The following is a 25,201-nucleotide window of genomic DNA, read 5'->3' as shown; positions in this document are numbered from 1 at the left end:
CATGGCTAGGAAGTAGGATAGCTAGAACTCGAACGCGGGCAAGGCTGGTTTCAGAACTGATGTTCTTAACCACTGTGCAATACTCAAAATTGCATTCTGCCAGAATGCATGTCAATCCCATACATTAGAGTGCATGTCAATGCCAGAATGCTGTATTGATTTATTATCATTTCCATTATAGCTCTCAACTAGACACTTTGCTAGGTGCTTTACTTACATCGTATAATTTAATCTAATCATTATAGTAACTAAGCAAGGATTGCATTTTTATCCACATTTCCAGCTGAAGAAAGTAGACGATGTTCGGTTACTCTCCAAAGTCACACAAATTAGTAGTAGAGCCAGGATTATACTCCAGGCTTATTTGGCTCTGAAATTCAGGGATCTTTCCCATTATAATGTGGTTTTATTTTTGACAAAGGACCTCCTATTCCAGCAAATTGATGACTATATCATACCTCTTATGTCATGTCTTGCCTCAGATAAATAATATCAATTTGTCAACTTCCTTCTTGTTTACATTGTCTTGCATTGGCATCCTTTGAATATTCTCCACGTACATTGTCTTATTTAATTACAGAATCAGAATTGAGCAGGTAGAGGCTTTGACAATTTTGAGGACCTCATGGGAAAGGTGCCAAGTGTTTCCTACATTCTGAATTCTTATTTAGCATTTCAATGCCATAATTACCTTTTCAAGAACAGAACCGCTGTACTGACTCATGTTTAATATGCTTTCTGAAGTGACCAATAGACCCCTTTATATAGTGCTCTTACTTCAGACTTCTACATGTTCTATTTATATAACTTGCTTTCAAAGTATCCTGAGAATAGTTTGTGCAGCCATTACCTATACCTAATTATCCTATTTTAGATTTAAAGCATTTAACTGATATGCGATTAAGAAAAAGTTTTAAAATCTTTCCTTACTAGATTTATCCAATATAATTTTTAATATAGATAAAATATAAAATAAGGGGATGTTTACATAAATTCTAATATTATTTCTCTATCCCTGCCAATGGGTACAACTTAAAAGTTGCACTCTTTTTTCTATCTTGGTTGCAATCTTAATTCTGATGAGGTACCTTAAATACTTCTTAGAAGTACATGTATGTATCTATGTTTATTTACTCTCATGTGTACAAATTAATGTAGTGAAACTCTAAGAAGCTGGAACAGTCTACACAACTTGCCAACTTCAGCCTCCTATGAATATCTTTAATTTATCTATTTGATAAACTGTCTTATTTTGTTGGAAAACAGCCTCCATGGGCTTTTTAGTTTTGGAACAATGAAGCAAGAGCTACACATTTTTCTTGATCCTTAATGTGGTGTAATCTAAACGTGATTGTTTCAGTCTCAGACAATATTCTGGATAGTCCTACAAATTAGGTCTCTACAGGCATTGATACCATGTTAGAAAAAGGCTGTTTTTCTCTCTATGGATTTAGACTGTCCTCTACTTGTACTTAGATGCTATTTTTATTCAAATAGTGAGCATCACAGAAATCATAAGCAGAGACTTAAGGTTCTACATAGACCTATAGGTATATTCCTGGCCTTTCACTGGAAGAAGTATGGAACAAGCCAGAGGACAGATCTATGCTTAATCCAGCTCCACACTGACAGATCTGCTGGTGACCTGCAATTCCCATGGGATTGTGGGAAAGAGTCCAAGGCCAGATCAGTTTATTCTGATAAGTCTTGGAGATTCCAGAGCAAGGCCATACTCATGTGGGTAGGGGTAAAATTTACTTTTAAGGGGATGAATTTACCTATCAACCTACCAATCATGTCTTTTCCATCTACATCCACCCCCACCGATGCCATCCAGTCTCATGGTATTAAGTAAAATACACACTGAAAACTTCTAAGTTTTTATCTTCTGTTCAAATCCCTTCCTTAAACTCTAGGTTCATAAATCCAATTGCCTACTCAAGATACCCACTTGGATATTCAGCATATCTCACATTCAGCATATGTTCAAAACCAACCTCTTTGTTTTCCCAAGCACACTTATTCCTTCTTCAGTTTTATACTTCTCAGTTCCAGATAATTCTGTTCCTCCAGTTGTAAGTCAACATTCTTGGACACCTTCGATTCCTCTTTGTCTCATCCTTCACATCTGACACATCTCTCAATGCTACATTCAAAATATATCTTTCATCTGATGAATACTTAACACCCTGAATGCTACCACCCAAACCAATATACCAAAATCTCTCCTCTGGCTTATCACCATGGCCTCCTAACCGATCTCTCTGTTCTTTTGCCCTACTTCCCTGCAGGCAGTTCTCAACCCTGAAGCCTGATGAACCCCATTCAGATCGTGTTATTCTGTTCCATGCTCTTCGCTCTCACTCAGAGCACCTTACAATTGCCTACAAGGTCCCTTATGATCTGATTCCCCTCACATCTCCCATGCCTGCCTCCAACCTGATCCAGCTGCATTTCTGACTTCATCCCCTAATATTTCCCCATGTTTCATGTCACAGTAGACATACTGGCTTCCTTGCTGTTCCTCACACATAGCAGAAATTCTCCCAGCTCGGGGCCTTTGCACCTGTTGGTCTTTGCACCAGGAATGCTCTTCCTCCTGACACCCACCTAGCTTGTTCTTTCAGATCTTTTTCCAGATCTTCCATCAACACCTCCTTCTCAGTGAGGCCTTCTCCAACCACCCTACTTTAAATCCTAATTTAAAATAAATTACATCAAAGGCTTCATCCCTTTCCAAAGGGCATATTACCATATAATTGCATCTGTATCTTTCCTTAAATATTTGTTCATTGTCCAACTTTTCCCACCAGAATATATAAGCACTATAAGGGCAGGAATTTGTAATTTTCCTTTTTCAACCACTGGCTTCCTTCAGACATAGCACATAATTGTTCAACACATATTTGTTGAACAGATCATTGAAGAGAAACAGATTTGTTCAACAGATCATTGGAAAGAAAAATCTGGGATAGGAGATAGGTATTTCCTAGGTCATTTGGGGTGGGGGTGTGTGGGGGGCTGGTACCACTTTCATTGGTATTCCCACAGCAGTCCCAGTGTAGTGATAGGGCTGGGGGTGGGAGTGGGGTAAGGTAAGTCCTGAGAACATGCCAAGGGACACTTAGTGCTTTGAAGGGTGACCAGCTCTCTATGTGAAATTTCTGATCACACTGAGATGGAAAAGGAAAAGGCCTCTGTGCATCTGTTCTAACCAAAGAGTCTTCTGCCAAAAACCATTGCAGAGAATTGGAAATTTTAGGCTTAGGTGAAACAACTTACTATGGGCACATTTTATTGGGGAAGCACACACTTCAGAGAGACTCAGAGGGCCTCCAGATTTTTTTTTTTATTGGTGAGAAGAGATTCTGAGAAATCAAGTGCGTGCAGGGGCTGGGCTTGGTCTCTGAGCACCGGGGAAAGGGAATAGCACAAGCAGGCATGGGATAGATGTCAGTGGTCACCAAAGCTAAGTTACTCATACTTCACAGGAACCGCAAAGTTTCCCCAAACTCTGGGCTCTGGAGAGAGAAACCAGGAGAGAGAAATAGAGATGGAGTTAAAAGGTAAATAAACACTTTCTGACCTTTCATCCCCAGCCTTTCCCCAAGCAGGTGTTGTCTTCCTTACCTCCTGCCCCACAATGTCGGCTCTGGGAGCAATGGAAGGTCCTAAAAAGCTGCATAGAGACTCCTCGTCCCGTTACATCCTCAAAGGCCTGCCCCCTGAGGTCCTGTCTCTTTCGATGCTTGTCACCACTTCTCTACCCTTCCTCCCAGCTGATTCATCTTCGATCTAAGCAACTTCTCACCTAAACATCCCATTAAGTAATTTCGAACTTTTACAAAATAGAGCTGACAACACCAATCTGAGAGAATCAGACTCAGCTGGTTTGGGAAGTGCTCAGACATGGGTGATTTTTAAAAGCCCTGAGGATGATTAATGTAGGCAGGTGAGAATCATCACCCTCCAGCCTCCTCACCTCCTAGCCTTATCTTAAACTTGATTTCCCCCTCCAAATACTGCTATCCTTTGAACTTCAAGTTCAGACTCTTTCTCAGAAATCCCAAATGCCTCAAGACAAGGGGTGCTACTTGCCTTATAACTGCTATATGTTGGATGAACTGTCTGCCATAACCCCTCCTCTGTGGAGATCCGGTTTCTGAGCCACTACGGCCTTTGCACTTCCTCATGAATATAATGTACCCATCCTTCCACTTATTTTTCATGCCACCTTCTGCCATCATCATGGGTACTTCTATGAACGTGTAAACCATTCACCCATCACCCTGGCTTCTTGATTCTTTGACCTTCACAAATTCCAGTTAACCCCTTCTTCCCTTCTCTTCAGCATGACTACACTTTGGGCTTTGTCATTATCTGCAAATGCTCCAACTCAGAAAGCATATGCACCAGTTCTCAACCTGGTCAGCATAATCTTCTGTCCTCCCAGCTCTCCCCTACCATACTTCCAATCTCCATCTCATTTCGGAGCCAGCCCTTGAACTTCTCCAATTTTTCCTGTATTTCACCCTTGTAAATGTTTCCTTCCTTCCACATTCAGCCTAGTCTACTAGGCACATTATTGGTGACTTCACCATCCTTCTGAATCCCTTTCTGCTTGTTTGTGTTGCAGATTTTTTACCTCAATACCCTGGATTCATTGTCTTGCCACTTGAAAGAATGAAGGGGCGGACACAGAATGAGTAGCAAACACAAGTGTGTTAGAGTATAAGATTATAAAATAAGGAGGGAAGCTCTCTTTACAGAGAGGCGGCATTTGAAGGTGAATACCCACCAACTATAGGCAAGGGCCCTTGTTTTATAAAGTTCTGGTCACCCTCCCCTTCCTTCCTTCCCCCCCCCCCCCCGTTCTTTCTCAGGTTTTACCCTCATTGGTTGGATAACTCTAGGTGCTGGGTTGTCCGTTCCTGATGGTTCGTTTCCGTTGTATGAGGGGTGGTCTGCGGCCATACCATTCCTTGTGGGTCATATGTTTTATGGTCTACCACCTATTTTTAGTCAGGTCTTTTGTGAAATTCCTGAGGGAAACCAGAAGGGGAGTAGGTGTTGTCTGTCACATTCTTAAGAGGAACCTTAAGCCTAAGGGGGTTTGTTGTGGTCAGCCGCTCCCCGCATTGTTCCAAAATATGTGTTTTTCCCTACCCAGGGACCTCAGGTCCTAATCTTTCTGTCTCTGCCTACTGAAGCCTATATTTTCCTATCCTATTTGGATGCAACCGCCAATTCCCAAACATGAATCAAGCCACCCATATGACTACTCCATTCCCACCTCCAATGACATACACATCGAATATGATGTATCTGATCTTGTCACGAAAAGAATAAATATATCCCCAATACTTGCCAGTAGTATGTTCCATTAACTACACAATGTAAATATAATGTAATAAAAGCTTAAATAGAATGTGGACTGTCCTTCAATTTTTGCGTCAACTTTGAGAAGAAGTTGCAGTTGTTATCCCCATTTTACAGATGAGGAAAATGAAGCTTAGAGAGTTGAATAATGCCTGGGGTTACATAGGTGTCAAGTGATGGAGCCTACATTCACCCATCATCCGTTTGACTTTTGAGTCTTAGTTCCTAAGCTATTTCACAATGTTTTTCTCTATGCTATAGAGAGTTCTCAAAGGAGTCCAAATGAGACTGACATTTAAATGTCTTTTCCTAATTCAAGCATTTGTTTAAAACTATGAATTGGTTAGATGTTATATTTCTCATGAGGTAAGCTAATCAATATTTTCTATTTAAATGAAATCTACAATATTAGTAAAGGTAACTTATACTCTTCTAGCTTTGTGCCTTTCCCTATCTGATTGATCTCTGTCTGTAGACTCTAACTCGCCTACCTGAAGACCTCTCATTTAAATGCTTGCTTTTTTCAGAACTAGATAACAGTGTTTTGGAGTCTAAAGAAACCAGCCTTCCACAGCAAAGCCACATAGGTAGTAAATTCAGGTACGAGTAAAGAACAGAGAATGGCTTACATGTTTCCAAAATGAGTTCAGTGACCACTGCAATGAGTTCTATTCCCATGAGAATAGAAACATGTCTCTAGAATTACTCATGTATTAGAATGGACAACTCCCCTTCTATGGGCTCCATCCATTTCTCAATGAGCTTCCCCACCATCTACCCTTACTCATATGTCCATAGTCACTCTTTTCTGTGCCCTCTGAAGTGGCAGATGTGACAGTAATCACTGTGTCAGGCTGTGAGAAACTAGGAAACAAAGACAAGCTATGTAAAAAAGTATTTTGCGGGGCGCCTGGGTGGCGCAGTCGGTTAAGCGTCCGACTTCAGCCAGGTCACGATCTCGCGGTCCGTGAGTTCGAGCCCCGCGTCGGGCTCTGGGCTGATGGCTCAGAGCCTGGAGCCTGTTTCCGATTCTGTGTCTCCGTCTCTCTCTGCCCCTCCCCCGTTCATGCTCTGTCTCTCTCTGTCCCAAAAATAAATAAACGTTGAAAAAAAAAATTTAAAAAAGTATTTTGCTATCCTCCCCCTTTCCTTAGTGTTTAAAGCATGGGGATGTGTAGAAAGAATCTGGATTCTCAGCCCCATCCCATCATACATGTGACTTATGGGCTTGCCATTTCAGCTCTCTGAATTTTAATAGTCTTTCCTCTTCAAAATGGAAATAGAAGTATTCTACCTATGAGACTTTGGCCAGATTTTTTCCTTGAAATATCTTTAAGAGATATGATTAGGTATAAGTAACAGAATACCATTCATGCTTCAGAAAGAAGCCAATAAAAGTCCTGTAAACATTTCCACCTACAAAAAAATAGTATTTTTTATAGCCTAACTACCATCTAATCCAAGTTGGTTTATTTATGAATTTTTGAGAAATTGAATTGGATTCAAAATTTCCAACTCACTCTCACCATATTCATTTACTTCTTCCTACTTTGACATGATTCTAAAATATTTTCTAAGGCAGTGAAAGATAAATGGTGATAACTCCTTTGGAGGTTAAATAATTGGTAAGAAAAACTGAGAGGACATAAAACAAAACCTTCAACCTTCAAATGAAGTGTTCTTTATAGTTACACAAGCTTGATTGTGCAGACGTATTCCTCAGATTTTACGTGTTATCAGTGCCAGCGACATATGGGTAGTCAGTAATTTCTGCCCACACCTTGTGAGCAGCTTCCTTCATAAATCCCCAAAGTTAATCATGACAAAAAGCAGTCTTGTCTATTCCCTTTAAAAGCCTGAAGCAATTTGTTCAGCAACCACACTGCTAATGTAGTGATAAAGGAAAGGAGCATTGAGGGCAACAAAAAAGGATCAAAAATGTGGAAGAATGTGTACAGAATTAAAGAGACTATGGTAAGGAATGACTGCTCATGGATCATTTTATCTTATTACTCTGGAAATACATTGCTGGTTACAAGGAACTGAGATTTTAGGGGAACAAATCCTGATTCATTCCACTGTGATGAGTAATTTCTGACTCCAAATTCCCTCTTCGTTATTCACTCAATAATTCCAAAATGAATGAATTTAAGGCCTATATTCAGCAAAGTGCACACTGAATGAATGGTTAAAAACAATCAAGAAAAAATTAAGCAAGACACAGAAGCATCAATTTTTACTAGAGCAAGCTGCATTCAAATTAAAGAGAAAAAGTCAAGTGTCAGGGGTTCCTACATTCCAGACATATTTCTCCTTACCCCTGTTGTATAGGAGCACCCAATTTTCCCTCGATAGTCAGGAAAATTTGCCCCACCCAGGTCAGGAATCCCCTACTTTATCTGTTGGTTCAATATCATGAGATGCCCAAAGTAGTAAGATGACCATCGCAATTTCTAATTCAATGGAATTAAATCCCCTGGTGGAAGTTCCTCCCTTTGGAATTATAAACTCTAGCAAGCAGAGCCCAAAGTTCTATTGCATGGTTTCTGGATCCTGGCTATGGGAATCCCATATGGGAGAAATAATACCAAATCCTGGATGCTGATTTAGAACAGATGCCACATCCTGGAGGAGACTGCCACAGCCCGACAAGATATTGTGCCCTAGCCGGTGCCATGATTAAATCCTTAAAAGGCCATCCCACCATTCTACCAAGATAGTTGTTCCAGGGCAATGATGGATATGGTGAATTCCATGAGCAGGAATCATTGCTGCATTTCATTTGCGGTAAAGTGATTTACCTGGCATAAGAAATGATTTGTGAGAGGAGAGGGAAGATGGCGGCGTAGGAGGACGCTGGGCTCACCGCGCGTCCTGCTGATCACTTAGATTCCACCTACACCAGCCTAAATAACCCAGAAAACCGCCAGAGGATTAGCAGAACGGAGTCTCCGGAGCCAAGCGCAGACGAGAGGCCCACGGAAGAGGGTAGGAAGGGTGGCGAGGCGGTGCGCGCTCCACAGACCGGCGGGAGGGAGCCGGGGCGAAGGGGCGGCTCGCCGGCCAAGCAGAGCCCCCAAGTCTGGCTTGCAATAAGCGGAGGGGCCTGACGGACTGTGTTCCGACAGCAAGCGCGACTTAGCGGCTGGGAGGTCATAAGTTAACAGCTCTGCTCAGAAAGCGGGAAGGCTGGAGCACAAAGGGAAGGAGAGCTGCTGAGCCCCCGGACGACAGAGCTCAGTTTGGTGGGGAACAAAGGCGCTCGCCAGCGCCATCTCCCCCGCCCATCCCCCAGCCAAAATCCCAAAGAGAACCAGTTCCTGCCAGGGAACTTGCTCGCTCCGCGCAAACACCCAACCCTGTGCTTCGGCAGAGCCAAACCTCCGGCAGCGGATCTGACTCCCTCCTGCTGCCACAGGGCCCCTCCTGAAGTGGATCACCTAAGGAGAAGCATGCTAAGCCTGCCCCTCCTGCCCCTGTGCACCTTGCCTACCCACCCCAGCTAAGACGCCAGATCCCCAGCATCACAAGCCTGGCAGTGTGCAAGTAGCCCAGACAGGCCACCCCACCCCACAGTGAATCCCGCCCCTAGCAGAGGGGTAGAGAAGGCACGCACCAGTCTGACTGTGGCCCCAGCGGTGGGCTGGGGGCAGACGTCAGGTCTGACTGCGACTCCGCCCACCAACTCCAGTTATACACCACAGCACAGGGGAAGTGCCCTGCAGGTCCTCACCACGCCAGGGACTATCCAAAATGACCAAGCGGAAGAATTCCCCTCAGAAGAATCTCCAGGAAATAACAACAGCTAATGAGCTGATCAAAAAGGATTTAAATAATATAACAGAAAGTGAATTTAGAATAATAGTCATAAAATTAATCGCTGGGCTTGAAAACAGTATAGCTGACAGCAGAGAATCTCTTGCTACAGAGATCAAGGGACTAAGGAACAGTCACGAGGAGCTGAAAAACGCTTTAAACGAAATGCATAACAAAATGGAAACCACCACGGCTCGGATTGAAGAGGCAGAGGAGAGAATAGGCGAACTAGAAGATAAAGTTATGGAAAAAGAGGAAGCTGAGAAAAAGAGAGATAAAAAAATCCAGGAGTATGACGGGAAAATTAGACAACTAAGTGATACACTAAAAAGAAATAATATACGCATAATTGGTATCCCAGAGGAGGAAGAGAGAGGGAAAGGTGCTGAAGGGGTACTTGAAGAAATAATAGCTGAGAACTTCCCTGAAGTGGGGAAGGAAAAAGGCATTGAAATCCAAGAGGCACAGAGAACTCCCTTCAGACGTAACTTGAATCGATCTTCTGCACGACATATCATAGTGAAACTGGCAAAATACAAGGATAAAGAGAAAATTCTGAAAGCAGCAAGGGGTAAACGTGCCCTCACATATATAGGGAGACCTATAAGGCTCGTGACTGATCTCTTTTGAAACTTGGCAGGCCAGAAAGAATTGGCACGAGATTTTCAGTGTGCTAGACAGAAAAAATATGCAGTCGAGAATCCTTTATCCAGCAAGTCTGTCATTTAGAATAGAAGGAGAGATAAAGGTCTTCCCAAACAAACAAAAACTGAAGGAATTTGTCACCACTAAACCAGCCCTACAAGAGATCCTAAGGGGGACCCTGTGAGACAAAGTACCAGAGACATCACTACAAGCATAAAACATACAGACATCACAATGACTCTAAACCCATATCTTTCTATAATAACACTGAATATAAATGGATTAAATGCGCCAACCAAAAGACATAGGGTATCAGAATGGATAAAAAAACAAGACCCATCTATTTGCTGTCTACAAGAGACTCATTTTAGACCTGAGGACACCTTTAGATTGAGAGTGAGGGGATGGAGAACTATTTATCATGCTACTGGAAGCCAAAAGAAAGCTGGAGTAGCCATACTTATATCAGACAAACTAGACTTTAAATTAAAGGCTGTAACAAGAGATGAAGAAGGACATTATATAATAGTGACAGGGTCTATCCATCAGGAAGAGCTAACAATTATAAATGTCTATGCGCCGAATACCGGAGCGCCCAAATATATAAAACAATTACTCATAAACATAAGCAACCTTATTGAGAAGAATGTGGTAATTGCAGGGGACTTTAACACCCCACTTACAGAAATGGATAGATCATCTAGACACACAGTCAATAAAGAAACAAGGGCCCTGAATGATACATTGGATCAGATGGACTTGACAGATATATTTAGAACTCTGCATCCCAAAGCAACAGAATATACTTTCTTCTCGAGTGCACATGGAACATTCTCCAAGATAGATCATATACTGGGTCACAAAACAGCCCTTCATAAGTTTACAAGAATTGAAATCATACCATGCATACTTTCAGACCACAATGCTATGAAGCTGGAAATCAACCACAGAAAAAAGTCTGGAAAACCTCCAAAAGCATGGAGGTTAAAGAACACCCTACTAACGAATGAGTGGGTCAACCAGGCAATTAGAGAAGAAATTAAAAAATATATGGAAACAAACGAAAATGAAAATACAACAATCCAAACGCTTTGGGACGCAGTGAAGGCAGTCCTGAGAGGAAAATACATTGCAATCCAGGCCTATCTCAAGAAACAAGAAAAATCCCAAATACAAAATCTAACAGCACACCTAAAGGAAATAGAAGCAGAACAGCAAAGGCAGCCTAAACCCAGCAGAAGAAGAGAAATAATAAAGATCAGAGCAGAAATAAACAATATAGAATCTAAAAAAACTGTAGAGCAGATCAACGAAACCAAGAGTTGGTTTTTTGAAAAAATAAACAAAATTGACAAACCTCTAGCCAGGCTTCTCAAAAAGAAACGGGAGATGACCCAAATAGATAAAATCATGAATGAAAATGGAATGATTACAACCAATCCCTCAGAGATACAAACAATTATCAGGGAATACTATGAAAAATTATATGGCAACAAATTGGACAACCTGGAAGAAATGGACAAATTCCTGAACACCCACACTCTTCCAAAACTCAATCAGGAGGAAAGAGAAAGCTTGAACAGACCCATAACCAGCGAAGAAATTGAATCGGTTATCAAAAATCTCGCAACAAATAAGAGTCCAGGACCAGATGGCTTCCCAGGGGAGTTCTACCAGACGTTTAAAGCAGAGATAATACCTATCCTTCTCAAGCTATTCCAAGAAATAGAAAGGGAAGGAAAACTTCCAGACTCATTCTATGAAGCCAGTATTACTTTGATTCCTAAACCAGACAGAGACCCAGTAAAAAAAGAGAACTACAGGCCAATATCCCTGATGAATACGGATGCCAAAATTCTCAATAAGATACTAGCAAATCGAATTCAACGGCATATAAAAAGAATTATTCACCATGATCAAGTGGGATTAATTCCTGGGATGCAGGGCTGGTTCAACATTCACAAATCAATCAATGTGATACATCACATTAACAAAAAAAAAGAGAAAAACCATATGATCCTGTCAATCGATGCAGAAAAGGCCTTTGACAAAATCCAGCACCCTTTCTTAATAAAAACCCTTGAGAAAGTCGGGATAGAAGGAACATACTTAAAGATCATAAAAGCCATTTATGAAAAGCCCACAGCTAACATCATCCTCAACGGGGAAAAACTGAGAGCTTTTTCCCTGAGATCAGGAACACGACAGGGATGCCCACTCTCACCACTGTTGTTTAACATAGTGCTGGAAGTTCTAGCATCAGCAATCAGACAACAAAAGGAAATCAAAGGCATCAAAATTGGCAAAGATGAAGTCAAGCTTTCGCTTTTTGCAGATGACATGATATTATACATGGAAAATCCGATAGACTCTACCAAAAGTCTGCTAGAACTGATACATGAATTCAGCAAAGTTGCAGGATACAAAATCAATGTACAGAAATCAGTTGCATTCTTATACACTAACAATGAAGCAACAGAAAGACAAATAAAGAAACTGATCCCATTCACAATTGCACCAAGAAGCATAAAATACCTAGGAATAAATCTAACCAAAGATGTAAAGGATCTGTATGCTGAAAACTATAGAAAGCTTATGAAGGTAATTGAAGAAGATTTAAAGAAATGGAAAGACATTCCCTGCTCATGGATTGGAAGAGTAAATATTGTCAAAATGTCAATACTACCCAAAGCTATCTACACATTCAATGCAATCCCAATCAAAATGGCACCAGCATTCTTCTCGAAACTAGAACGAGCAATCCTAAAATTCATATGGAACCACAAAAGGCCCCGAATAGCCAAAGTAATTTTGAAGAAGAAGACCAAAGCAGGAGGCATCACAATCCCAGACTTTAGCCTCTACTACAAAGCTGTCATCATCAAGACAGCATGGTATTGGCACAAAAACAGACACATAGACCAATGGAATAGAATAGAAACCCCAGAACTAGACCCACAAACGTATGGCCAACTCATCTTTGACAAAGCAGGAAAGAACATCCAATGGAAAAAAGACAGTCTCTTTAACAAATGGTGCTGGGAGAACTGGACAGCAACATGCAGAAGGTTGAAACTAGACCACTTTCTCACACCATTCACAAAAATAAACTCAAAATGGATAAAGGACCTGAATGTGAGAAAGGAAACCATCAAAACCTTAGAGGAGAAAGCAGGAAAAGACCTCTCTGACCTCAGCCGTAGCAATCTCTTACTCGACACATCCCCAAAGGCAAGGGAATTAAAAGCAAAAGTGAATTACTGGGACCTTATGAAGATAAAAAGCTTCTGCACAGCAAAGGAAACAACCAACAAAACGAAAAGGCAACCAACGGAATGGGAAAAGGTATTTGCAAATGACATATCGGACAAAGGGCTAGTATCCAAAATCTATAAAGAACTCACCAAACTCCACACCCGAAAAGCAAATAACCCAGTGAAGAAATGGGCAGAAAACATGCATAGACACTTCTCTAAAGAAGACATCCGGATGGCCAACAGGCACATGAAAAGATGTTCAGCGTCGCTCCTTATCAGGGAAATACAAATCAAAACCACACTCAGGTATCACCTCACGCCAGTCAGAGTGGCCAAAATGAACAAATCAGGAGACTATAGATGCTGGAGAGGATGTGGAGAAACGGGAACCCTCTTGCACTGTTGGTGGGAATGCAAATTGGTGCAGCCGCTCTGGAAAGCAGTGTGGAGGTTCCTCAGAAAATTAAAAATAGACCTACCCTATGACCCAGCAATAGCACTGCTAGGAATTTATCCAAGGGACACAGGAGTACTGATGCATAGGGGCACTTGTACCCCAATGTTCATAGCAGCACTCTCAACAATAGCCAAATTATGGAAAGAGCCTAAATGTCCATCAACTGATGAATGGATAAAGAAATTGTGGTTTATATACACTATGGAATACTATGTGGCAATGAGAAAAAATGAAATATGGCCTTTTGTAGCAACGTGGATGGAACTGGAGAATGTGATGCTAAGTGAAATAAGCCATACAGAGAAAGACAGATACCATATGGTTTCACTCTTATGTGGATCCTGAGAAACTTAACAGGAATCCATGGGGGAGGGGAAGGAAAAAAAAAAAAAAGAGGTTAGAGTGGGAGAGAGCCAAAGCATAAGAGACTGTTGAGAACTGAGAACAAACTAAGGGTTGATGGGGGGTGGGAGGGAGGAGAGGGTGGGTGATGGGTATTGAGGAGGGCACATTTTGGGATGAGCACTGGGTGTTGTATGGAAACCAATTTGACAATAAATTTCAGATAAAAAAAAAAAAAAAAAAAGAAATGATGTGTGAATGCCATGATGATGGATAAAGTGTCCTGTAAGTTCATACACGGTAGTTTTGGCAGAAGCATGGCCAGCAGCGAAAGCAATTTGGGAGGCAGTTTGAGTACTCAGCAAGGGTGATAATCAGGTTGGCCTGGGGGATAACCTCCCTTCCTGCCACCATGGCCTCTTTTCCCTGAGCTCAGTGGTAAGTTGACAGGAATGGCTAGGAAATGAGGTTCACCAACAACCCCCAAATCATGTTATCCTATCTACCTGGTAATTAAAAGCCCCTTCTGCTGGAATCGCCCTTTGGTGAGCATAATGGGGCACAAATATCTTCATGCTGGATCTGTGTAGATACCTTTTCCCCTGAGCTCCTTGTCACCAATTTTCTAAACATGCACTTCCTCAGTCCCTGACTATCTAGCCACAGTCTTGAGGACTGTGACATTAGCTACAGTGCAGAAATAGGTGTATACCCATAACGGTGACCGTCTCTCCTTTTTTGAAAAATGAATAATTTTTTTTAAATTTTTTTTTCAACGTTTATTTATTTTTTTTGGGACAGAGAGAGACAGAGCATGAACGGGGGAGGGGCAGAGAGAGAGGGAGACACAGAATCGGAAACAGGCTCCAGGCTCTGAGCCATCAGCCCAGAGCCCCACGCGGGGCTCGAACTCACGGACCGCGAGATCGTGACCTGGCTGAAGTCGGACGCTCAACCGACTGCGCCACCCAGGCGCCCCGAAAAATGAATAATTTTAATGTCTGCCCTTTATTGCTATCTTTCAGGGCCATCCTGGAGTAGGACTCGCATGCTGCAGCTATATTGATGATGCCTGCGTTTTGGCAAAACACACTCATAAAATCAGATCGAATTTTTTTCTTTAACAGTCAATTGATCAACGAGAATGCCCTACAAGACCATACGTTGGAAAGGTTAAGAGAGAGGAAGGCAACGCACTCTGAATAGAGTCCACAGACCTCTTTCCCACTTCCTTATGCACCTTAAGCTTTCAGGAACTACGTAAGCCTAATCTAGGACATATCCCTACCATTTGATAAAGAGTGCTGCTGTATGTCTCCTAATTTATAGGTCGGTGGGTCAAATAACACCAGTTCGTGATGGGCAGCTCAAGTTACGTGGCAACTTGGTGGCCTGTGGTCCAGTGTTCAGTCTCTGCGAAAGCCTGGTAGCAAAAGATGTTTCATGATAGGAGAGACTTTTCATGATAGGAGAGACTTTTCTCTCACAGAAAATGGCAACGCTTTGTTCCCACATTATAATCATCTCTGTAATTCCCTGAAGGATCCTGCCACAGATTCCACAGAGCATTCCTACCTACCACTGGCATTTTGAGGTGCATCTAATCTGCTGGAGGACCTGCTGAGCTGGAGGATTCCCTTGTAAGACAGCTCACTCACTTCCGTTCTTCACTGGTTGGACCTCTGGAGACGGCTGCTTGAGAGGCTTCCCTCAGAGCAAATAAATCAAGACAGCGAGCAAGGATGAAACAGTGAGGCATTTTAATTTTTCTTAATGTTTATTTTTAAGAGAAAGAGAGACAGAGTGTGACTGGGGAGGGGCAGAGAGAGAGGGAGACACAGAATCTGAAGCAGGCTCCAGGCTCCAAGCCGTCAGCACCGAGGCCAACGCGGGATTCCAAGTCACAAACCTGGAGATCATGACCTGAGTCGAAGTTGGACGCTTACCCGACTGAGCCACCCAGGAGCCCCAGCAGTGATGCATTTTATGACTTAGTTGTGTAGTTACACAACATCATTTCCAGCATTGTCTACTCAGCACCAAGGCACTAAGACTTGCCCTCACTCAAGGGAAGGTGAATTGGGCTTCACCTTTTGTCGCGAGGAGTTGAAAAGTGCGTGAACTTGTTTTAAAACCACCACCACACCTTATTTATAATATTGAAAAATAAAAATCAGCAACCTTATACAGAAATCTTTCTATATTGTCTCTCATAATTTGCTTAGATAAAATTCCTGGAAATTAATTATGGATCAAATCATAACAATTTCTTTGAAGGTTCCTAATACACATTACCAAACACTCCTCCAGTGAGTCTTCATTAAGCTGGATTTGTCCACACGAAATGAATGTGTCTGATTACTTCAATGCACATCAGCCAATGTCAACTTGGTAGTAAAAAAACAAACAAACAAACAAACAAACAAAAACTCGGGGCGCCTGGGTGGCTCTGTCGGTTAAGCGTCAGACTTCAGCTCCGGTCATGATCTCCCAGTCTGTGAGTTGGAGCTCCGCGTCGGGCTCTGTGCTGACTGGTCAGAGCCTGGAGCCTGCTTTGGATTCTGGGTCTCCCTCTCTCTCTCTCTACCCCTCCTCCGCTCATGCTCTCTCTCTGTCTCAAAAGTAAATAAACATTAAAAAAAAACTATTAAAAAAAACCTCATTTAAACGTTTTTTTACTCTTTTATTATCCGTAAAGTGTATTTTTTCCTATGGTGATTCATATTTTATATTCTTCTTGTATAAATTTTGTGTTGATAAGTGTCGCCAATTTGTCTATTAGGATGCTTTATATGTTGATTTGGAAAGTCTTGTTATATATAAGTTATTAATTCCTTACCTGTCATTTTTACAAGTAATTTACCAACTTATCATTAATTTTATATTTTCTTTAGGTACAGAAGTTTTTGATTTTGAATTATCAAATAAATCTATCACAGTCTTTATAATTTCTTGCACAGCTTCTCTGTTGCCAAATAAAGTCATAATTTCAGAAAATGTTTTAAGGAAATCACCATTTCAATACAACTAACTTCTTTGTTGTTTATATTTAATACCTTTTCTTCAAGAGTTCAGATCTGGTTACATCATTTGCAGGGCCGTGTGCAAAATAAAAATGTGGAGCCCTTGGATAAAAAGAAGAAACGCATGTGATTAAATGTACTAAAATATAAAGCCAAAGCCTTTTCCTTTCTTTCACGGTGTTGCTCTTGTTAAGGTGCTTTCTATTTCCTGGCTAGTGTTATGCTAATTAAAGAACATTTAAAAATTATAAATATTAACACAAATTTGTCTTTATATGGTTCAATAGCAGTTTTAAATGAAAACATAAGGGCATTTAATTTGCACATTAAGTCACTTAAATTGCACAATTCATATCTATAGCTCACACAAGTATGTGTCTTTTATTCTTATCAAAATGTCAGAGGTGATGATACCCAAGGCTAACTTAACTGTTTTTATTTTGCTTCTTTAATATATGCACATTCCACAGACATTCTCTACCTTCGGCTTATTGATGAGTTAAAGAAGGACCGAAAGGTAAAGGAACAATGGTTTGCCCGGTGCTTGCCTTTTCCTTTGTGTTATCATTTCTTTTTAAGTGGTTGGCTCATACAAGGGATAACACGAGTAAGAAAAGTTATGATGGGTGGGGGGGTTCCTTGATTATTTGTTTTTAAAATACCACTGCATTCTTTCTATTTGAAGTAAGATCCTGTTCCAAAGGAAAACATGGCCTTCCTGGCCCATTGTTATCCCTGCCTACTCTATGTAACATGCTTAACTTGTATTCCCTTCCAGTCTTGCTAAAACTCTGCACATTGTGGTGCTACCAAGATGCTGTGCTCGCAGGGCATCCTGAAGGCTGCATGCAATGAAGTAGCAGGGAAAGGCAGATGTGAATATGGTACCTGCCTCCCCTACTCATGAACATGCTTCATTGTCCTGGGGGACTTCACTTACAAATCACAAGTTCAGAGATAAAATTATTACGAATTTAAAGACAGGACCAATGAGTGTTAAACCAAATATGAAGCCTTCAGAACATGGGACACAGAATACCAAAACTCATACAAGGAGAAATAGATAATCTTGACAGACCTATAGAGACTAAGAAAATAAAAATCAAACCAATAAGTAACAAACTTCCAAAACAGAAAACAGGTCCAGATGGTTTCACTGGCAAATTCTATCAAATATTTAAGGGGAAAATGTGACCACTACTCCAAAATTTCTTCCAGAAAACAGAAGAGGAAATACTTGCAAACTCATTCTATGAGGCCAGCATTAGCTTAATACCAAAATCAGTCAAAGACATTACAAGAAAGGAAAACCAGAGACCCACATCTCTCTTAAACATAGATGCCAACATTCTCAACAAAATATTAGCAAATCAACCCAACAGTGTATAAAAAGAATTAAACAACAAAACCAAGTGGTATTTCTTCTAGCATGCGAGGCTTATTCAACATTCAGGGTGAAAAAAAAAATCAATTATTAATGTAATCAAGGCACTGAAGAAAAAAAATGTCATATGATCACATCAATAGCTTTTTTTAAAGCATTTGGAAAAATCCAACACCCATTCATAATAAAAACTCAGCAGAGTAGGAATAGAAAGGAACTTCCTCAACTTGACAAAGAACCTCTACAAAAAACCTGCAGGTAACATCAAACTTAATAGTGAGAAGCTAGATGCTTTTCCCCTAAGATTGGGAACCAGGCGAAGACATTCCTTCTTACCACTCATATTTAACATTGTATGGAATTCCTAGCTAATGATATACAACAAGAAAAATAATAAATGACATACAGATTGGGCAAAAGGAAATAAAGTTTTGTTCACAGATGAAATGATGGTTTTTCTAGGAAATTCCCAAAAATCAACAACAAAAAATCCTGGGACTAATCAGAGATTATAGCCAGGTTGCAGGACAGAAGATAATATACCAAAGCCAATCTATTTGCTATAAATCAAAAATGAACAAATGGAATTTGAATTACAAACACCCCACCATTTACCTTAATACACAAAAGTAAAATACTTAGGTATAAATGTAACATAATATGCATAAGAAGACTCTAAAACACTGATGAAACAAATTAAAAATAGAGAGATTTCATATTCATATATAAGAATACTCAATATTGTTAAGATGTCAGTTTTCCCCAACTTTATCTATAGATTCAATGCAATCCCAATCAAAATCCCATCAAGTTATTTTGTGGATATCAATAAAATAATTCTAAAACATATACGGAAAGGGAAAATACACAGAAAGCCAACACAATTCTAAACTGGAACAAAGTCAGAGAACTGACAACTTCAAGACTTCTATAGTAAAAAAGAGAGTATAGTATTAGCAAAAGAGTAAGCAAATAGATCAATGGAAAAAACCAGAGAACCCAGAACTAAGTCCACATGAATATAGTTGAATCATTTTTGACAAAAGAGCCAAGGCAATTCAATGGAGAAAGAATAGTCTTTTCAAAAACTGATGCTCAAATAACTAGACATCTACATGCCAAAAAGGTTTCTTTTTCATATAAACAGACTTTATACCCTTCACAAAAATTAACTCAATATGTATCATAGATGTAAATGTAAATGCAAAACTGTAAAACTTCTAGATGATAACACAGGACACAGAAGAAAATCTAGATGACCTTGGGCATGGACATGATTTTTTTTAAGACTCAATCCATAAAATAAATAATTAATAAGTTGAACTCATTAAAATTTAAGACTTCTGCTTTGTGAAAGACACTGTTAACAGAATGAAAAGATAAGCCATAAGCTGGGAGAAAATATTTGCAAACCACATAACTGATACTAGAATCTGTCCAAAATATATAGAGAATGTTTAAAACTCAATAATAAGAAAACAAGCCACCCAATTAAAAAATAGCAAAAGGTCTGAACACAAACTTCAGCAAAGAAGTTATAGAAGTGGGAAATAAGCATATGAAAAGATGCTCCACAGAATATGTCATCAAAACAACTTATTGAATGCTGTTCTACATACTTATTAGAATGGCTGAAATCCAAAACACTAATACCAAGTGCTGGTGAGAATATGAAGCCACAGGAGCTCTCATTCACTGCTGGAGGGAATGCAAAATGGTAGAGCCACTTTGAAAGATAATTTGGCAGTTTCCTACAAAGCTAAACATAGGCTTACCACATAATCTAGCAATCATGCTCCTAGGTATTTACCCCAGTGAGTTGAAAGCTTATGTAACACAAAACCCTGCACAGTTATGTTTATAAAAGCCCTATTCTATTCATAATTGCCAAGATATTTCAAGTAACCAAAAAAACATTCAAAAGGTGAATGGATTAACTGTGGTACTCCATACAATGGAATATTATTCAGTGATAAGAAGATGAGGGGAACCTGGGTGGCTCAGTTGGTTGAGCCTCTGACTCTTGGTTTCGGCTCCGGTCATTATCCCAGGGTCATGGGATTAAGCCCTGCATCAGGCTCCATGCTTAGCATGGAGCCTGCTTATGATTCTCTCTCTCTCTCTCTCTCTCCCTCCCTCCCTCCCTCCCTCCCTCCCTCCCTCCCTCCCTCTGCCCCTCTCCCCACTCGCAGTCTCTCTCTAACAAAAATTAAAAAATAAAAAATAAATAAAAGAAAATAAAAGAAGAAACAACCTTAAATACATATTGCTAAGTAAAAGATGCCAGTTCCTAAAGGCTAGTAACTGTACAATTCCAACTACGTGACATTCTAGAAAAGGCAAAACTATAGTCAGTTAAAAGATCAACAGTTACCAGGGACTTTGAAGGAAGAAGGAAGGGAGGGATGAATAAGTGGAGCATAGAAAATTTTTAGGGCAGCAAAAGTATTCTGCATAAGGTTGTAATGGTGAATATGTGGCATTATACACTTGTCAAAATCTATAGAACTATTCAAGATAAAGAGTGAGCCTTTGGTATATGCACACAATGGAATATTACTCAGCCGTCAAAAAGAAAGAAACCATGCCATTTGCCACGACATGGATGCAACTAGAGTGTATTATGCTAAGCAAAATAACTCAATCAGAGAAAGATTTCATATGATTTAACTCATGTGGTATTTAAGAAACAAAACAGATGAACATATGGGAAGGGAGGAAAAAAGAGGAGAGAAGGAAACAAACCACAAGAGACTCTTAACTATAGACAACAAACTGAGGGTTGAAGAAGGGAGGTGCTAAGAGGCCATTTGTTGTGATGAGCACTGGGTGTTGTATGTAAGTGATGAAATGTTGAATTCTACTCCCAAAACCAATATTGCACTGTATATTAACTAAAATTTACATTAAAAAAAAAAGAGTGAACCTTAACGTACCCTATGGACCTTAATTGATAATGACCTGCCAATATTAGTTAATCACTATACCAAATGTACCACACCAATGTGTGTTCTAATAGGGGAAACTATAGATGCAAAAGGCCTATAGGGGGCATATGGGAAATCTCTGCATACTTTTTCAGTAAACTTAAAAGTACTATAACAATAAAATCTATAAATAAAAAATAAAAAATACTCTATAAAGATGGTTCCTACTACTTATTTAGAACCCACAGAATTGCCAGGAGTATTATAGTTCATAATCATTGAAAGTTATCATTTAATCATTGTGTCTGAGAATTGGAATGTGTTTTCAGAGATCGTCTTGTTTAGCCTCTTTACTCAGTAAATGTCTTCTCCAAGAACATATTACAAAATATAGAGGAAAATGCAATAAATAATAATAACAAAAAACCCTAAACAACAAAACAATGCAACAGATAATTCAGTGTAAACAGACCAGCATTGACATATAAATCAGAAACGTATTTGGGTAGGTGTGCCTACGTTTGTATGGGGAAAAGGCAGAAATCATTTAGCTCAGGGCTAATGAGAAGTATTTGAGAATTTTGGTACCAATCCTTCTAACCTATTTTCATGACTCTGAGAGCAGTCCACAGAACTTCGTAAACAAAAAGATCGCTAACGGTAGTAATCCTGGCCCTGGAATAAAAACTTGGCCCAAATCTCTCGGAGGCTTTCATTAAAGGAAGAATTCTACATAGCACTTCCAATCACTTTTTTTTTTTTTTTTCACACAGGCAGATCTTACATTGCGTATGCTCACATGGGATTCGTATCTGGTATTTGTCCAAAGAGCCATGAGAAGAATCTAGGAAATTTGCCACCGTCTACAACATGGGATCAAATGAATTTTCTTTACCATCAAAGTTCCAAGAGACAATACAATTGAAAATATGTACTGAAAATATAACAAAAACTGCTTCGCCAAGATCCTTTTCTGCCTAAACATCATCTAAAGATGTTCAAATGGAGATTCCCCTGTTGATCCCAGAGTCTCACATTCAATAAATTTAGAAGAAATCCTGATCATGTGAAATAAAACCTAAAAACAAAACTACTCTATCCTATCTGGAAAGCAATAAAAAGCCTCCGGGGCCAGAGGGGACAACAGTAGTCACCAGCTGATATTCAAATTAGATCCCTCTCTGATCTCCCTCAACCTTTCCTTACCTCCCCAGCTTCAGATCCGTCTTAACAAGACTGAGATGCAGGCAGAACGAGGTTATTTCCCACTTGACTTCTTGGTAAATATTCTCCCACAAACATGTCAGGTGAAAGGACTCCTAGGGAATTTGAAAATTTCCATTCCTTTGTCACCATTAAGGTAGCTCACTGCTTCTTCTGATTTCAAAAGAAGCAAGCCAGGGGTGCTTGGGTGGCTCAGTTGGTTAAGCGTCCGACCTCAGCTCAGGTCACGATCTCACGGTTTGTGAGTTCGAGCCCCGTGTTGGGCTCTGTGCTGACAGCTCAGAGCCTGGAGCCTGCTTCAGATTCTGTGTCTCCCCCTCTCTGTCTGTCCCTCCCCCACTCAAGCTTTCTCTCTCTCTCTCTCTCTCTCTCTCTCTCTCTCAAAAATAAATAAGCATTAAAGAAAATTAAAAAAAGAAGCAAGCCAAAACAGAAATATTAATACTTTGTATTTTATTTTGCTCTCACTTTGTAAATCATCTACAGATCTTTAACCATGGGATTTGATTCTCACGTCGACGGTTTGCAGATCACACATCCTTATATGCTCTGACAGCAATGTAACACGGGCAAGATGATGCAGGTGGTGTTATCTACACCCCTCTCCACCAGCCCAACATGTTTCCTCTTCTCTCCCAGCATGTGTGCACACTCGATGATGATGGTTTAAAACGTTCTTGTTCCCTGGAACCTTTGAGGATATATACGGACCTCAACACTACCTATATCGAGCTTCATGATTCACAGTTTTGGTTCATAATAAAGTGCCTAAAACAGGGATGGTAGTATTTCTCTTCAATTGTTTATTTATAACACTTATCCTCTGTTGGCATTCATTTCATATTAACTCTTCCCACTTAAGAGAAAGGGAAGCCAAGAATTCAGATGAGCTGGTTCTGCCTCAGCAAAATCCTCGTTCAAACAAATTTCGACTGGAGATAATATTTGCTCATCGGACGACAAACACCTAAAAGAATATTTTATCTCCTGTGGAGGCGTACAGACAGGGCAGCCTCTATCTTGTTTTCATTTTCCTCTGGGCAGTTCACAATATTCAGTAAACAAAATGTCTGCCAGGGGGCAGCAGAATGTAATACTTTCATTCCCTGGAGATTGTAGAGGGTTTTCATGAATGCTACAAGCATATTATGATAATTAACTTGAAATTAAAGCCTCATGATTACCATGTTATGCTACATTTAGAAGTAAAGGTCTGCCTGTGGATTTCTTATTAAATCATATTAAGGACTTGAGTAAACTAAAACTATATGTTCAATCATAAGAATGAAAGGGAAATCCTAAGAGATGGGTGTTGCTTAAGTCATTTGCTGCCTAATTCTGTCCTTCATAACTTCCCCAAGCTTCCTTGCTCTCTTGAGCCATTTGTGGACAGTCATATTGCAAAGTATGATAGTTTTAAAATTTAAGTACCTGGCTATGCTCTCAAAAAAATGTGACTCCTCTTGAAAGAAGTTGAGAGTTGTTATTTTTGTTACTTATGACAGGAAAAGGAAATATTTCCATAATGAGCTGTAACAAAATTATTATTGCAAATTACTTCTGAGTATGACTTTATTGTATATGAATTACAGAACTATACTGCAGAAGAACAGTTCAGGGGAAGAGAGAGGCATTGAGGGAAAGAGGGGCCATATTGAATCCCTCTGAAATCTTACTATAATTTCAAGTAATAGTTATTCAAAGTCCCTAGCAGGATGCTTTTAAGCCTGTCTGTGTATTGTCTTTTTTAAGAATGGACTTAAAAAAAGTACCTGGGCTAGTCCTTCAGGGAGCCCCAGTAGTTGAAGGTGATGTCCCAAATTTTATAAAGTGGGCCTTCAAACTTACCTCTTTTTTTTTTTTTTTAATTTTTTTTTCAACGTTTTATTTATTTTTGGGACAGAGAGAGAGAGAGAGAGAGAGCATGAACGGGGGAGGGGCAGAGAGAGAGGGAGACACAGAATCCGAAACAGGCTCCAGGCTCCGAGCCATCAGCCCAGAGCCTGACGCGGGTCTCGAACTCCCGGACCGCGAGATCGTGACCTGGCTGAAGTTCGACGCTTAACCGACTGCGCCACCCAGGCGCCCCAAACTTACCTCTTTTTAAGTAATTAGTGTTAATCTGTTTGAAATCCCTATTCATTTTGTTTACAATGTTCTGCTTTGAGTAATGCCCTTTAGTAAAGTGGCTTCTAGGGACTTTTGATTAGAGAGCCTCCATCAAAATAAAGTAATCTTTAAAAGCCATAAAACCACAAAGACAGAAAGAAAAGGAGAACAACCTAAACAGAACTCTGGAGGCACAAAAGCAGACAGATATGGGGTAGCTGCTTAGAAAACTTGAGAAACATGAATTCTAAGCTTCCGTGGTAGAAGCTGTGCAGTAATTTACCGGAAATAACTACAGAACGTCCAAACGGTTCAGAAATTGATGGCTGTGAAGGTAATGGTGTGGTAGAGAAGCAGGAGATCGTTCATTCAGTGAATGGATTCAAATACCATTTTAAGGAGCAGCTAGACTCTCAGGTCCCCACCCTTATGCTGCATATCTAGGTGACCTGCTCTGCCTCACCTCAACAGAAAATTGGAGACGGAATCTTTGGAGAGACATAACACAGAGGTCCCATTAAACGAGAGATGTTTCTGTATTCTATTGGCACATAACAAATCTCTTCCCCAAATGTAGTGACATGAAATAATCATCTAGTATTATACCTATCATTCTACATATGGGCTGACTAGCCTCA

This window comes from Herpailurus yagouaroundi, unplaced genomic scaffold (assembly GCF_014898765.1).
Source record: "Herpailurus yagouaroundi ecotype Mexico unplaced genomic scaffold, PumYag 142, whole genome shotgun sequence".
Lineage (NCBI taxonomy): Eukaryota > Metazoa > Chordata > Mammalia > Carnivora > Felidae > Herpailurus > Herpailurus yagouaroundi.
The sequence above is the reverse complement of the archived record's forward strand: the minus strand, read 5'-3'. Positions refer to the sequence as shown.